Source organism: Triturus cristatus, chromosome 5_2, assembly GCF_964204655.1.
Source record: "Triturus cristatus chromosome 5_2, aTriCri1.1, whole genome shotgun sequence".
NCBI lineage: Eukaryota > Metazoa > Chordata > Amphibia > Caudata > Salamandridae > Triturus > Triturus cristatus.
The window spans coordinates 394,265,529-394,279,685 of record NC_140588.1 but is presented as its reverse complement, the minus strand read 5'-3'; the positions used below and the strand labels follow the sequence as shown (position 1 = coordinate 394,279,685).

At 43.8% G+C, this 14,157-nt stretch overlaps 1 protein-coding gene across 1 annotated transcript in view; it reads right to left on the bottom strand.

Annotated features, from left to right (window-relative positions):
• Positions 1-14,157, bottom strand: part of ABCA13 (ATP binding cassette subfamily A member 13) — a 2,655,493-nt gene that overhangs the window by 2,055,943 nt on the left and 585,393 nt on the right. The gene's annotated exons all lie outside the window — the stretch shown is intronic.

Genomic DNA, 14,157 nt, shown 5'->3' with positions numbered 1-14,157 from the left:
TATAGCATAAATATAATATTCCAGTTATTGCAAATGAGACATCCAAATTCCTTTACTAAAGGTTACAAGTTACAAACTGTACTTCATGCAGCAATCACAACATGCATAGTGATACTTATAAAAGCAGCAGGAAAAGGTATGTTAGGTGTACTCAAGTAAACATTAGGGTCAACTTCACATACAGGAGGGAATACAATGTCCACTTTTATCACAGGTTTGGCTCCTATTTTATTGATGGGTGCAATCGCATTACGTGTAAGATTAATGTTGAAGAATTAAAGGAACTCAGTAGACCAAAGAAGGTGTTTCTTCATTGGGTAAGTCCATTGAAGAAATGGGCTAGCCTTCAACCCACAGCTATAAAGTCCACTGAAGTGATGGAGAACTTAACCATTTCTGTTTGAGAGTTGCTGTCCTATGGAACATGTGAAGGATGAAACTTGGCGGTCCGGTAACCCACTGAAGAATAACACCATGTAGCAATGTGGTGAGAAACGGTGAATAATAGTTTAAACCTGTTGATCTTTTCTTTTTACTCATGAAGCCAATTCGGAACCTCACATTACATTTTATTGTATGTGTATAAAGGACAGATGTAATAAATAACTATACTTACAGAAAATCATTCTATTTGTTGAAGAAGGAAATACATGCAACACATGGGGAGATGTTTGTTAATCTGATGACAGTCGCACAAGACAGGGGTATCATGTGTGGCAGTGATTTCCTTGTAGTACATACATGTTACATACAAGTCATGTCTAATAGTATGCATAAATAAGGGCACTAACTAATTAGAGTGTGCACTTGTGAGTCTTAGCACCAAGAAAAATAATATTTTGAATAGTAATATAAGCAGAGTGTGCGCAAATAACTTATTATTTTCTGACATTATTTTCAGAGCTATAAGGGGCCACTAGTAATGCTAAAATTACAGAGATATGACATTTTCCATTCTCTGAAAATCTTTAGGACTATATGTAAATGATTAGAGCTCCATGGCCATCTGGCTTCGCGCAAATCAGGCTTAGAAGGAAATAAATATGGCAGGATTTGCTTTTCCTTTTGCTCATGAAGCCAATCCAGAACATCACATTGCACTTCATTATGTGTGCATAAAGCACATATGCAATAAATAACTTAGTTATAGAATTTTTGCTGCAATTGTTAAAGAAGGAAATGCATGCAAGACATGGGGAAATGGTTGTTAATCTGGCCACTGAGCACAAGGCAGCAGTGTCATGTGTGGCAGTGCTTTCCTGGTATTACATACATGTTACAGACAAGTCATGTCTGACAGTTTGCTAACATGAGGGAAATAACTCATTAGAGTGTGTACATGTGAGTCTTAGTGCCTAGAATACCGATATGTTTAATAGAAATGTTACCAGTGTGTGCACGAATACCATATTATTTTCTGACATTATTTTCAGAGATATAAGATGGCACTAGACATGCTAAAAAACAGAGAACTGAATTCTCCATTCTCCAAAAAGCAGCAGGACTACATGCAATGATTGGAGCTCCAAAGCCATCCGGCCTCACGCACTACAGGCTTGGAAAGAAATACAAATGGCAACATTTGCCAGTCTTCCGGATGCTTCTGTAACAGAAGCATTGCTAGTGTTCCAGAGCGATGATATGAGAAGCTGTGCAGAAGTTCCCTCTCCGAGGAGAATCATTGGTGGAAAACATATAGAATGTAGCGAGGATTTGGGTGGGGCAGGAACAAGAATTTGGTAGTACAAGTTACATGCAAAAGGACCACTATCTCTCACTGCAGACCAAATGGATTTCTGATATATGTGGATATGTTTACATGGCTTGGCACGTAGTTCGGCAATTTTAATAACCATTCAGGTACTACAATAAGCATTAGGCTGATAACATATATGTAGATATTAAGTAGGTTCAAACAAAGGGAGAGATTGGAATGTGTGATGTAAAATATTTGAAATTTGTTTAAATATTCGCCTTGTTATATATCATGCCACCTGAGATAACCATAATTATACATACGATTTATGGACACACAGGGCATAATAAATATTGTTAAATTGTAAAATACCAACATCTGTGTGTCTACTATTTCTAGCAGCCAGGGTAGGAATCAATAGCTATATACACTACTCCACGTGTAGATGAGAGTTACTCTGACAGGGTTGTCTGTCTCCAAACTCTTCTTATCTGAATGAGTATAACTTGTTGTGGAGATGAGTCAAAGACACTTGCCCATTCTCCTCTTCTTCAAAGAGGGTATGCTACATATCATTCCTCTTGGGGTTTAGCAGATTTGTTTGTGTGTGCTCCTCAAGAAGTGGAGTTCACAGCACTATGGTTCTCAACAAGCTAAGCTGTCTACAATTTAACAACGTTTAATTCTAAGTTGGACACCAGTAGTGCCATCTGTATTTGGGTGATGTTTTTTAAGAAAGACAAAAGAGAAAACAATCTAAGCCTCTACTTTTCTAATTTTTGTGAAATGTTATTGCTATGCAGCAGTTCATGTCAGTTTGGTATCGTCGCACTAGTACACTGGTTCTTGTGTGGGTGAAATTCCACAAGTAGCTTGAAATTCATCTAGCAGACAAAATTTGTATGTGTTGTGGTAAAAAAAAATAAAGAAAACCAATTGCTTGCTTTCAATATACAGCAACATTCATTTTGTTTGTTTTTAAAATTCATGTAATCTAAGTATGGCAGTTTCATTCATAGCTATCTATACAGCATAAGGCTTGGAATGGAGCCAGACTCTGAGGCTCTAAAAAACTTGTTTGGCTAAAAACAAATGCTGTTTCAGGGTGTATGCCTTTACTGGTGTTACAACCTTGGGTCATGGAATATGTAAGTTCACTCTACGGATGCAAAAAGCCTTTGTCAGCTTGAGGAAACTTGATGTTGCCTTGCTATTGCTTGGAATCATCCATTTTGGCTGTCTCAAGGTAAGCAATTCCGCTGGGCAGTCTTCTGTAAGAGTTGCATGAAACACACTGCAGAATGTCCAAGCAGTGGCTTTATTAGGTTACTCTGAGAGCAAATTTAAATACTGCCTATAAGAAATTGGGTTGTTGATGGACTGAGGTGTGAGCCCTGTTCAAGAAGCAACCACAATCCTCGTCAGGGTGAGGGACAAGCCAGCCCTAAATTAACCTGTGCACAACCCTCTGGTATTTTGGCACAGAGCAATAAGGCTTAACTTAAAGACAAATTGTAAAGTATTTATGAAACACTTCAAACAGTAACGCAGTGAAAACACACCACAAACAGATCCCACACCAGTTTAGAAAACTGTAATGAGTAAAACAAGACCAAAATGCCAAACATCCAATAAGTAGAACCAGAGTTATAAATTGTTAAAGATTTTAGTAAACATAGCACCAAAAAGCACAAAGCGCCAACTGTGGTAATCTGGTCATGCCGGGCCAGAACAAAGTCACAAGTGCAGGACAATTGCGATGGAGTGGGGGCCGGCCACTGGTACCCAGTTAGGCCAGCTGAACAAAGTACCTAAGATCCTGGTTTATGGATCAGCTGGAGCGATGCATTGGTTCTGGAATGCACTGAAACTGCAATGGGAGAGCCTGTGTTGTCTTTGACAAGGCTTGAGTTGTGAAGTCCGGCGTCGAGGATGCGCCGCACAGTCAGGGGTTGTGTCGGTTCCGAAGAGCTGTGAGGCTGCGACGCAGAATCCATCGTCAAGGCTGCTGTCAATGAGAGATGTGAGGGTCCACAATGGGGATATGTCGCGCAGTGGGGGTGATGCGTCAGTTTCAAAGAGCTGCAATGCGATGCAGGTCTTTGCAATGGGTCCAATGAACGCAGCGGCAGCAATGCGTCGGTTCTGCTCGGTTTTGCGCTGCGCAGTAGAGGAGATGTGACAGTTCTGCTGGATTCACAGAGGCTGGCTGAGCACCTTAAGCCCACTTCTAGGGTCCAGTACTGGGGTGGCAAAGTCCAAGTGCATATGCAAGGTTGTAGGAAGCCAGTCAACTAGCATTTGGAGTCAGTCTGGGTTCTGGGTTCTGGGTTCGAGAAATGCAGTTCTAGTCTTTCTCAACCAGGCAAGAGAGCACTGGGCGGCAAGTCAGCACAGCAGGGCAACAAGTCAATACAAGAGGGCAACAGTTCCTTCAGAGCAGCAGTCCAGCAGAGTGGCAGTCCTTTCAACAGCACAATAGTCCTTCATCCTGGCACGGTAAACACAGGTCCAGAAGTGGACTGAAGAGGTAGTGTCTGAGGTCCAGTATTTATACCCAGTTATGCCTTTGAAGTGGGGTAGAAGCGTCTAGAGGCTTTCTTTTGAAGTGCATAGGTGCCCTGCCTCCTTTGCCTGTCCCCACACTAATTGCAGGGGATATGCAGTCCTTTGTGTGGAGGTAGGACACAGCCTATTCAAGAATAAGTAGGGCCGTGTGCCCCGCTCCTCCCTCCCATGCTGCCAGTGATGACCAATCCAGGCACAACTAAGCTTATCTAGGAGGAAGACACAAAGCCCAACTGTCAACTAGACCCAGTCATGTGACCCAGAGTCAGGTTACAGGTACTAAGTGGCTAAGACAGGATAATGCCAACTTTCTAAAAGTCTTATAATGTGGGGTTACGCCCTATTTTGATGGCCAGATAGGACGTGGGAAAAGTTTTTTTTTAAAAAGATGATCTGACCACCTTATTTTAGTTCCTGATGTTTATTTAGCAGATTAAGGACCAATGGGAATACTTCATCGTGGTCCTGGCTATGTCATTGCCATTATTTAAACGTCTTTTGTACAGGTTTTATAACATTCAAATGCATAGCAAAAAATAAAACAATACACTTAGTGCTTATAACAGATCAATCCATATATTGAAAACAATTAGTTATATAAACAAATGCATGAATCACATTGATCAAAAGTGCAAAAATCACATTACACCTACAGTTTGTCAAGATCCATGTCATACAGGAACCCTATTTGAAAGAACCATTTAACTAACTTTGTTAGAGTTCCTAGAGACATGTGCTACTTAACTGGGTGGCACTATCAGAGCTGCTGGCCCACTAGTAGCATTTAATTTACAGGCCCTGGGTACATGGAGTACCACTGTACTAGGGACATATACGTAAATTAAATATGCCAATTGAGAATAAGCCAATATTTACAAGTTTTAAGGAGTGAGCACATACACTTTAGCACTGGCTATCAGTGGTAAAGTGCCCAGATTCTTAAGGCCAGCGAGAATTAGATCAGCAAAAATGAGGGGAGGAAGGCAAATGTTTGGGCAAAGACCACCAAAAGGCTGAAAGGTCTAACATTGCCCAAAAGATGGTGGACAAACACAGCTTGTAAGAGCAAGACAGTCTTGCTGTCATCATATGTCACCATAATCTTCTGCGGAAACCCATGGGCTGGCGGTTGCACTATTGCAGTAGTTAATTCCTAATCTCCCTTACATTACCATGTTGGCAAGATACCATATTTGTATTCCCTAAATTCAAAAATGTTGAAATCTTCTGTTGTCTACTATTAGTTCAGAATAATATAATGGTGAATTAATGAGCTTCAGGGCAAGTAAATCGAACTGTTGTCTTGTTGTTTGTGAATCCTGTACTTCAGTTTTTTTTCAAGACCTCACTAGTTTTCATGCGCCTAGGCCCGGGTCTACGAACTGGCAGCAGAACATTCACTTTTTAATACCATGAACCAGATGAGCTAACATTTAATTTGCAAAAAGCTGTCACAAATTGGCCACAGAGTTTTGAGAATTAAATCAGATTTTGTGAACCGAACTATGTAGTACTTTGTTGGTTCATAAAATCATCATTTGGAGTGAGTACGCGGTCTGACATACCTCATGAATATTAATGAGGTTGGTTGCAAATTGCGGATTACTCCATTTGGGTGCCATCGCAGGTATGGTGGCCTGCTGGGGTTTAAATAAAGTACAATTTTTTTTACATGCAGACCGATTCCATAAAGAAAATGGTGCGGCGTTTGATAAAAAAAAAGTACATTTAAAATAAAAGTTTGTTTAAGAGTTATCAGTTGTCCCCAGGATCATTGCCCACTCACAAAGAAAAACTTTAATCCACAAAGGGAAAGTGATTGAACAGGGACCCCTTTGACCTTTGTAATGGATTTACACCAACTGTGAGGAGACTGAAACTTATCAATGGTTGGCAACCAAAATTGCAGTGGTTGCAAAACATCGATACACTGCATTGAGATTCAGAATTTGGAAGAGACACCCTAAACACATCCCTTCCAAACTGCGATTCAAAATGAATTTCTAAACCAAACTTTGCAATTTGGTGACCAGTTATTAAATCACAAAATTGATTTAGTAAATTTTTAAAAGCCGTTTAAGGATCACGGATCCTATGGCTTAGCGAATCACAGGCTTTGCGCCCAATAAATAGATTCCTACTTCTGACCTCCTGTTCTTCTCGCCAAGATATGTTGACTTATATCTATCCCAGTTGAGCAGTGCAGTTTTCGCTGCACAGTGTGTTTGGAGCCAACTGTCACATGAATGTAGCTATTGCCCTTGCAATGAGCAGGGTGTGCTTAACTTGCATTTATTTGGTTTCTGATGTGGTAAGATTTCTGTACTCAGTTTATTATAACCTGCTACGTTTTAAGAATAGGTCAAGGTGATGCAACATGCTCTGGATGGGCAGGGCTTATTCAAGCTGATAAAGACCTCAGCTTCACGGAGCGGACAGCACTTACACTCAATTATCATTAATATTTATTTTTTACTTAGCGCCTCACACCACATATTTTCTTTGTTTAAACACTGTAAATACAAATTGATATCACATCCAATTTAGTGGTACTCATGTTGCCAATCTTGGTGGAATGGAAGCTGAGGGGTTCCCTGCTGGGGTGAAATCTTCTATCGTGGGAGCATCAAAAGAAGTTCATATCAGGTCAATCTGTGTTAGCAATTTATCATCGTCTAGTTCATTGGATACGGAAGTATTCTTCATTTCAGATAGAAATGATACATTTTCTACTTAAAGGCAACTTTTACGTTGCTGTTTCTTTCTGCCTTCATCAAAATTGAGAAAACATTCAAATACTTTATGCTTTTCCAAAATGTGAAGGCACCTCTCATGAGAACAAACTGTTTCAGGCACATTTCCGTTTATGTGGATAAGAAAGAGGTCTACTCGGATTTATCATTTTTGTTCCTGACCAAAAGGATCCCTTTGTATAGCAGAGCTGTGGGATGACAGAACTGCACAATGCAGCTTGGCATGTCTCTCAGTGGGATGAAATCCTAATTCCCCGAGAGGGTGTCGCTTTTCTCGGTCTCAGACACCACAGAGAGAGCGCTAACCTCTGACAACAGTAATCTTTGGTTCCTTCTGGATCAGGGGACTTTGACTCTCCTCGGGATGTGTTGCATTCTTTGGGAGTACTATCTGAGAATTATTTCATACTTTGAAAAAAGGTTCCGCTGACTTTAGTCGGTGGCTCCCAAGCACTGTTTGATCAATTCAGCTGCCACCATGACAGCAAAAAGCACAACGTCTGAACAGACACAGAATGTACTACAGAAAGGAAGCAACCCTCGAAGTCGCGAACATTACAGTATAATCGGAAGAGCTTTAAGGCAAAATGTAAGTGTGAACAATAGGGCTCTGGCTAGAGGTCTCCAATGTCATCCTTTGACAACGTCAGAGGACAAACCTTAAAATAGCAAGTTTTTCTAGTGTATTCTCGTAAAGTTCTTCTGTAGTTTCCCAATTTGCTGAGGGTCACAGGCTACACCAGTGCATAAAACAGAGATAACACTGCCTAACCTCACAAACCTCCCAAAGCTATAAGCGGATATTATTACAGGATTTGTGTTTTCTAACCTTTTGTTTGACATACATAACATTTTTTTCAGTTCCGTGTCGATTTACATTTATTTTCTTTTAACCACGATTTCGAAGGAGTTCTCTAATGGTGGGCAGACATTGCTGGGTTCCAGTTTCTTCTTCTGTTACCCTCACATGATTATTTTTTATTACTTCTTCCCTGGGGGGCTAACGCTCCATCCCTCACCCTACTTATCCAGCGCCTTATTTATCAGGGCTAATATTGCAGACTCCCAAAGCTCTGTAAGTGGATTTTGTTAGAGCGCAGGTTTTCTAACTTTTTCTTTAAAGTCCTTCCCGTTCTTTGAGTATCATGTATTATATGGGAGCCTGGCATGGCCTCGGCTTTTATTTTTTATATACATAAATTAATGACAAAACAAAAACTGAGAATCATGGAAAGACACATGTTAAGGAGAGACAACTTTAAGGGAAATAAATAAAAAAATGAAAGAAAACATTTTAAAGGAAAACTAATTTTATGGAAAAATCAAAAATAACATTAAACTCGGGTAGAGGATAAGAATAGCAAGGGGTTTTGGGGTTTAGGGCTGGGCGATATTTAATGAAAAGGAGTGTTTTTAGAGGTCAGGAATGGGTCGAGTTCCGGTGTAGAAAGAGGTTATTAGGGTTTCAGTGATGGGTGGAATGTAGGGTTGGTGAGAGCTTTTAAGGTTCAGTGATGGATAAAGTTGAAAGGTTGGTGAAGTAGTTTTAGGTTTCAGGAATGGGTGGATTTTAGGGGTCATTAGCAGTGTTGAGGCGATTTAGAGATCAGGAGTGGGTAGAGTTTATGGCCAGACACGTTTAGGGTTCAGGAATGGATAGTGAAGGGTTTTAAGGGTTCAGGCAAAGGTGTAATATAGATGTAGAAAGGGTTTTTATGGTTCGGGTATGGGTGGAGTTTAGTGGTGATGAGTGTTTTTAGGGGTCAGGGATGGGTGGTGTTTAGAGGGAGTGATGTTTTTTTTAGCGTTCAGGGATGGGTGGATGTTGGACCTGGCCCCTTTTGCAGTGTTATCCCCTAACTTCTTGCCTTCGTCCTCTTATTTCTTCAGACCCTCTTTTTGTTGGCTTTAGGACTCTGGGCCCTTTACCACTGCTAATCAGTGCTAAAATGCATGTGCTCTCTCCTTTAAACATGGTATGGTTGGTTTACACCTGTTTGGCATATTTAATTGACATGTAAGCCCCTTGTACAGTGGTATCCCATATACCCAGGGCCTGTAACCTAAATGCTTCCAGTGGGCCTACAGCGCTGCTTGCGCTGGCCATAGAAGTAGTCTTTCAAACCTGTCTCCGGCCTGCCACTGCAATGCATGCGTGCACAGTTTACTGCCACATTGACTTAACATTTAAAACAACTTTATCTTAAACTCCCCTTTTACTACAAATAGATCACCCCTAAGGAAGGCTCTAGGTAGCCCTATTGGCAGGGTGCTGTGTAGGTAAAAGGTAGGACATGTGCCTTTATTGTGTGGCATGTCCTGGTAGTGACAAAAAGCCTGTTTTTTTTTTTAACTACTGTGAGGCCTGCTCGTTCCATAGGCTAACATTGGGAATCCCCTTGCATGTGTTTAATAGGTAATGTCTGATCTGGTAGGTGTGGCATTGCCATCTTTGGTATGTTTAGAATGTTAGTGATAAATCATGCTTACTGTTGTATGTGGATTTATTACTACTATTTTAGAAATGCCACTTTCGGAAAGCAAGCCTTTCTCTCTACTTATAACTCTATGTGCTTTATAGCCTGACTCCAATCCACGTCTAGAGCAGAGTGACAGTTACACTTTGTGCATACTTTCCCGACAGCCACAACACAGGAAAGACTGGGTGTGACCAGAGAAGCATCTGCATACTGATAGTCTTCCGGGCTGGGAGAGAGGGAGAAAGGGAGGTGAGGCACCCTTACATTTGTAAATGCTGTGTACTGCCCTCACACAAAGGGTTTGTTTACCCCCTACTGATGTCTGTGCATGTTTTGGCACACCATTGGACACCGCACTGCAGAACCTTTTTTGATATCAGCACAGCACTAGGCAAGGGATCTCCAACGTGCAGCCTCCAGATGGAGGTCGCGTCCAAAGGCACCACCCACCTGCACTCTGCAGAATCGTCACCCCCCAACAACCCCCTCAGTCGGGCTCCCTTTTTCCAAGGAAGAGGATTTCTGTAGAAAGCAGGGACCGCTTTCATTCCCCCAGGTGCTAGGAGACCGTGAATTGCCTGCCCTGGGGAGGCCAGCCCCCCACAGACCTGCAGAGGATGAGTCGGCCCGGGGGAATCTGACAATCGTCATGCACTCCCTTCACGGACAGCCTGCTCCATGAAGAGAAAAGGGCTGCCCCAGGGATAGGGTGTTGCTACTTTTCTCTACGCTGCTCACAGGTGACCTATGCAACAACAGTTGATGAACAGAATGCAGAAAAATGTCATACATTCACCCCAGTAACAGAAATCTGGGCCTAAATCCATAGTTTCTTTGCTCACCATGCCATTTCAGTTTGAAGCTAGCCATATGCAAATCAGTCTTGACCCTGTGCCTCATGGGAACAGTCCAGCCCTAACTGCCAAGCCAGGTCCTCCCTGGACTGGAAACAAGCATCCTAGGACTGGTTTCAGGGTTTCACCCCTCTTCAGCCAGGATAACTTGATTTCAGTGGCATGGAGAGCACAGGACCCACGTCTGGGCATACCCGTCCCACTCGGGGTGATAAATGCAACAACAACAGTTGATGGACAGAATGCAGAACAATGTCATACATTCACCCCAGTACAGAGATCTGGGCCTAAATCCATAGTTTTTTTGCTCACCATGCCATTCCAGTTTGAACCCAGCCATATGCAAATCAGTCTTGACCCTGTGCCTCATGGGAACAGTCCAGTCCGAACTGCCAAGCCAGGTCCTCCCTGGACTGGAAACAAGCATCCTAGGACCGGTTTCGGGGTTTCACCCCTCTTCAGCCAGGATAGCTTGATTCCAGTGGCATGGAGAGCACAGGACCCACGTCTGGGCATAACCGCCCCACGCAGGGTGGCAAAGGCAACAACAACAGTTGATGGACAGAATGCAGCACAATGTCATACATTCACCCCAGTACTAAGGGTGGGCATAGTTGGCGGAGTACTACTACGCAAAACTGCACAAAGTGAATTCCATAACTTCACTCCGCCAACAGAGACCTTATATATTTTTAGTAAATTAACAAGTATCACTATCTTTACATGCTAAAATTCATATAGTCATTTCACAAAAGTGAAAGAGATAATTTAGCAAGCAGTGCGAGAGGTGCTGATTTTGGGATCCTCCCTAACCTAGGGGAGGACCAAGCAGATGCCTTGAACACAAAGAGCTTATCATGCTGAACGATTTAGTGGTGGCCCCATCCTCTTAGGACCACCCCAAGCACAGTTATTATGGGCAAAAATACAATCCCAACCAAAGGCCCTGCAAACCATTATGGGACAAGATTAGCAGTGGGCAGTGAATATTATAGTATCCAATATCAAAATAATTCTACAAAGTGCTGCAGTTCAACTAGTCGTTACTAGGTGTCCCTCACGAGTCAAATGCAAAAGCATTGAATCAAACTACAGTTCCACTAGTCGTTACTAGATGTCCCTGACGAGTCAAATGCAAAAGCATTGAAACCCTTTCATGAAGCTGCAGTTCAGCTCTTTGTAGAATTTATAGTATTAGCTCTCAGCTCAGGGTTTCAATGCTTTTGCATTTGACTCGTGAGGGACATCTAGTAACGACTAGTGGAACTGCAGCTTGATATAATAATTTCAATGCTTTTGCATTTGACTCGTGAGGGACATCTAGTAACGACTAGTGGAACTGCAGCTTGATTCAATGCTTTTGCCTTTGACTCGTGAGGGACACCTAGTAACGAAGAGTTGAACTGCAGCTCTTTGTTGAATTATTTTGATATTGGATACTTTAATATTCACTGCCCACTGCTAATCTCGTCCCATAATGCTTTGCAGGGCCTTTGGTTGGGATTGTATTTTTGCCCATAATAACTGTGCTTGGGGTGGTCCTCAGAGGATAAGACCACCACTAAATAGTTCAGCATGATATGCTCTTTGTGTTCAAGGCATCTGCTTGGTCCTCCCCCTAGGTTAGGGGTTCCTTGGCTGCTGTTGTTTTACCGTCTTCGCCCCTCTTTACTTGGGGCTGTTGTGAAGATTGTCTGGGCTGGGAGAGGCTCTGGAGTCCTGGTGACTGCACCAGCTAGTGCTTCCTGCCACCAAGCGCTACAGCAAAAAACGATGGACTTCAAGTCCCAGTGTCCTTTGCCCTCAACTTCAGGTGCCGGTGGTTAGGGGGAGGTGTGGCCATTGCGCTTATAGCCCTGCCTTCCCTCACCCCGGTGCGGGTTCCTTGGCTGCTGTTGTTTTACCGTCTTCGCCCCTCTTTACTTGGGGCTGTTGTGAAGATCATCTGGGCTGGGAGAGGCTCTGGAGTCCTGGTGACTGTGCCAGCTAGCGCTTCCTGCCACCAAGCGCTACAGCAAAAAACGATGGACTTCAAGTCCCAGTGTCCTTTGCCCTCAACTTCAGGTGCCGGTGGTCAGGGGGAGGTGTGGCCATTGCGCTTATAGCCCTGCCTTCCCTCACCCCGGTGCGGGTTCCTTGGCTGCTGTTGTTTTACCGTCTTCGCCCCTCTTTACTTGGGGCTGTTGTGAAGATCATCTGGGCTGGGAGAGGCTCTGGAGTCCTGGTGACTGCGCCAGCTAGCGCTTCCTGCCACCAAGCGCTACAGCAAAAAACGACGGACTTCAAGTCCCAGTGTCCTTTGCCTTCAACTTCAGTTGCTGGTGGTCAGGGGGAGGTGTGGCCATTGCGCTTATAGCACTGCCTCCCCCACCACAGTGCAGGTTCCTTGGCTGCTGTTGTTTTACCATCTTCGCCCCTCTTTACTTGGGGCTGTTGTGAAGATCGTCTGGGCTGGGAGAGGCTCTGGAGTCCTGGTGACTGTGCCAGCTAGCGCTTCCTGCCACCAAGCGCTACAGCAAAAAACGACGGACTTCAAGTCCCAGTGTCCTTTGCCTTCAACTTCAGGTGCTGGTGGTCAGGGGGAGGTGTGGCGCTGCCTCCCCCTCCACGGCGCGGGACATGCGCGGGACGCGCCCGGGCTAAGCCCGGGCCAAGGGCGGGCCCGTCTTAGCCCATCATTGCCAGGAAGAGGCAGGCCAGGGCCACTCCTCTCGGTTTTGTCACAGGAGACTCACCGACTATACAAACTTGTGCAATACTTCTTCCAACATTTGTGCAGACATTGTGTGTACAGAGGTATCCAGCATTACCACCTAGGAACTTTTGTCCAACAACCAAGTGGAGGACTGGCTCCATCTATCTTGTGAATTGGGAAGTGGAATGACTAGCACAATATTTTGTATGCTGTATGCTGTAAGTGGATGGTTAAAATGTGGAAGTAAAATGTTGCAGAGGGTAATTGGGGCGGTGGACACCGAAATTGCACGCACGGAGAGGCGGTTGTCTCTTACCCCGGATATACCCACCGTGTCACCAGACCCGGCTCCGTCATCTTCTATGCCCCAAACGATTTTAGCTGAGCTACCCCTTCGGGAAGTTCCCAGTAAAAAAGGTCCCCGCAAGGCTAAAATCACAACGGATAACATCAAACCAGGCAAACATAAATCATCAGCTGAGGCGGGCTTTAAAAATAAGAAAGTATGTGAAGGTTCAATAGAGGGAAAAGGGGGGGGGGTGACGTGCACGATTTAAATCTGGCCAATCTGCAAGATGGTAGAGCTGACACAACTTACCCCTCTTGGGTATTGAATCTGCTGGCAGACTTGCACACCAAAGTGCGAGCTACTATCAGGGAAGAACTGGTTCCCTTATCTAGCAGGTTAGCAAAGCTGGAGAAAGTACTAGCAGCAAGGGACGTAGGGACATCGGTCCACCAAGTAGGCCCCACTAGCACTACAGTAGAAAGAAGGGATAAAAGTTGCCAGGTGGATTTTCCAAACATAGCCCACCCGTGGGGGGAGGGGAGATGTTTTTCTACGGATCCTGCTAATAATATTTGAAGAGCAGGGGAACGTAGTACTCATTGGGAGAGTGAAAACGTGCCACATGTCCCTAAGTCTGGTGCCGGGATGTCAGACCATAATGATAGGCAGTGTGGCAACCCTATTTTCCATGCCCAGGACGTAGAAAGTGTAAGGGGGAGGCAACCTGCAGAAGTCCATCTTGCAGAGGGGAACATGAGTGTAAATAGCGATCTGCCTAATATCAACTTACCCCCGGCCTGTGCACCTTATGTAGCCATCCTG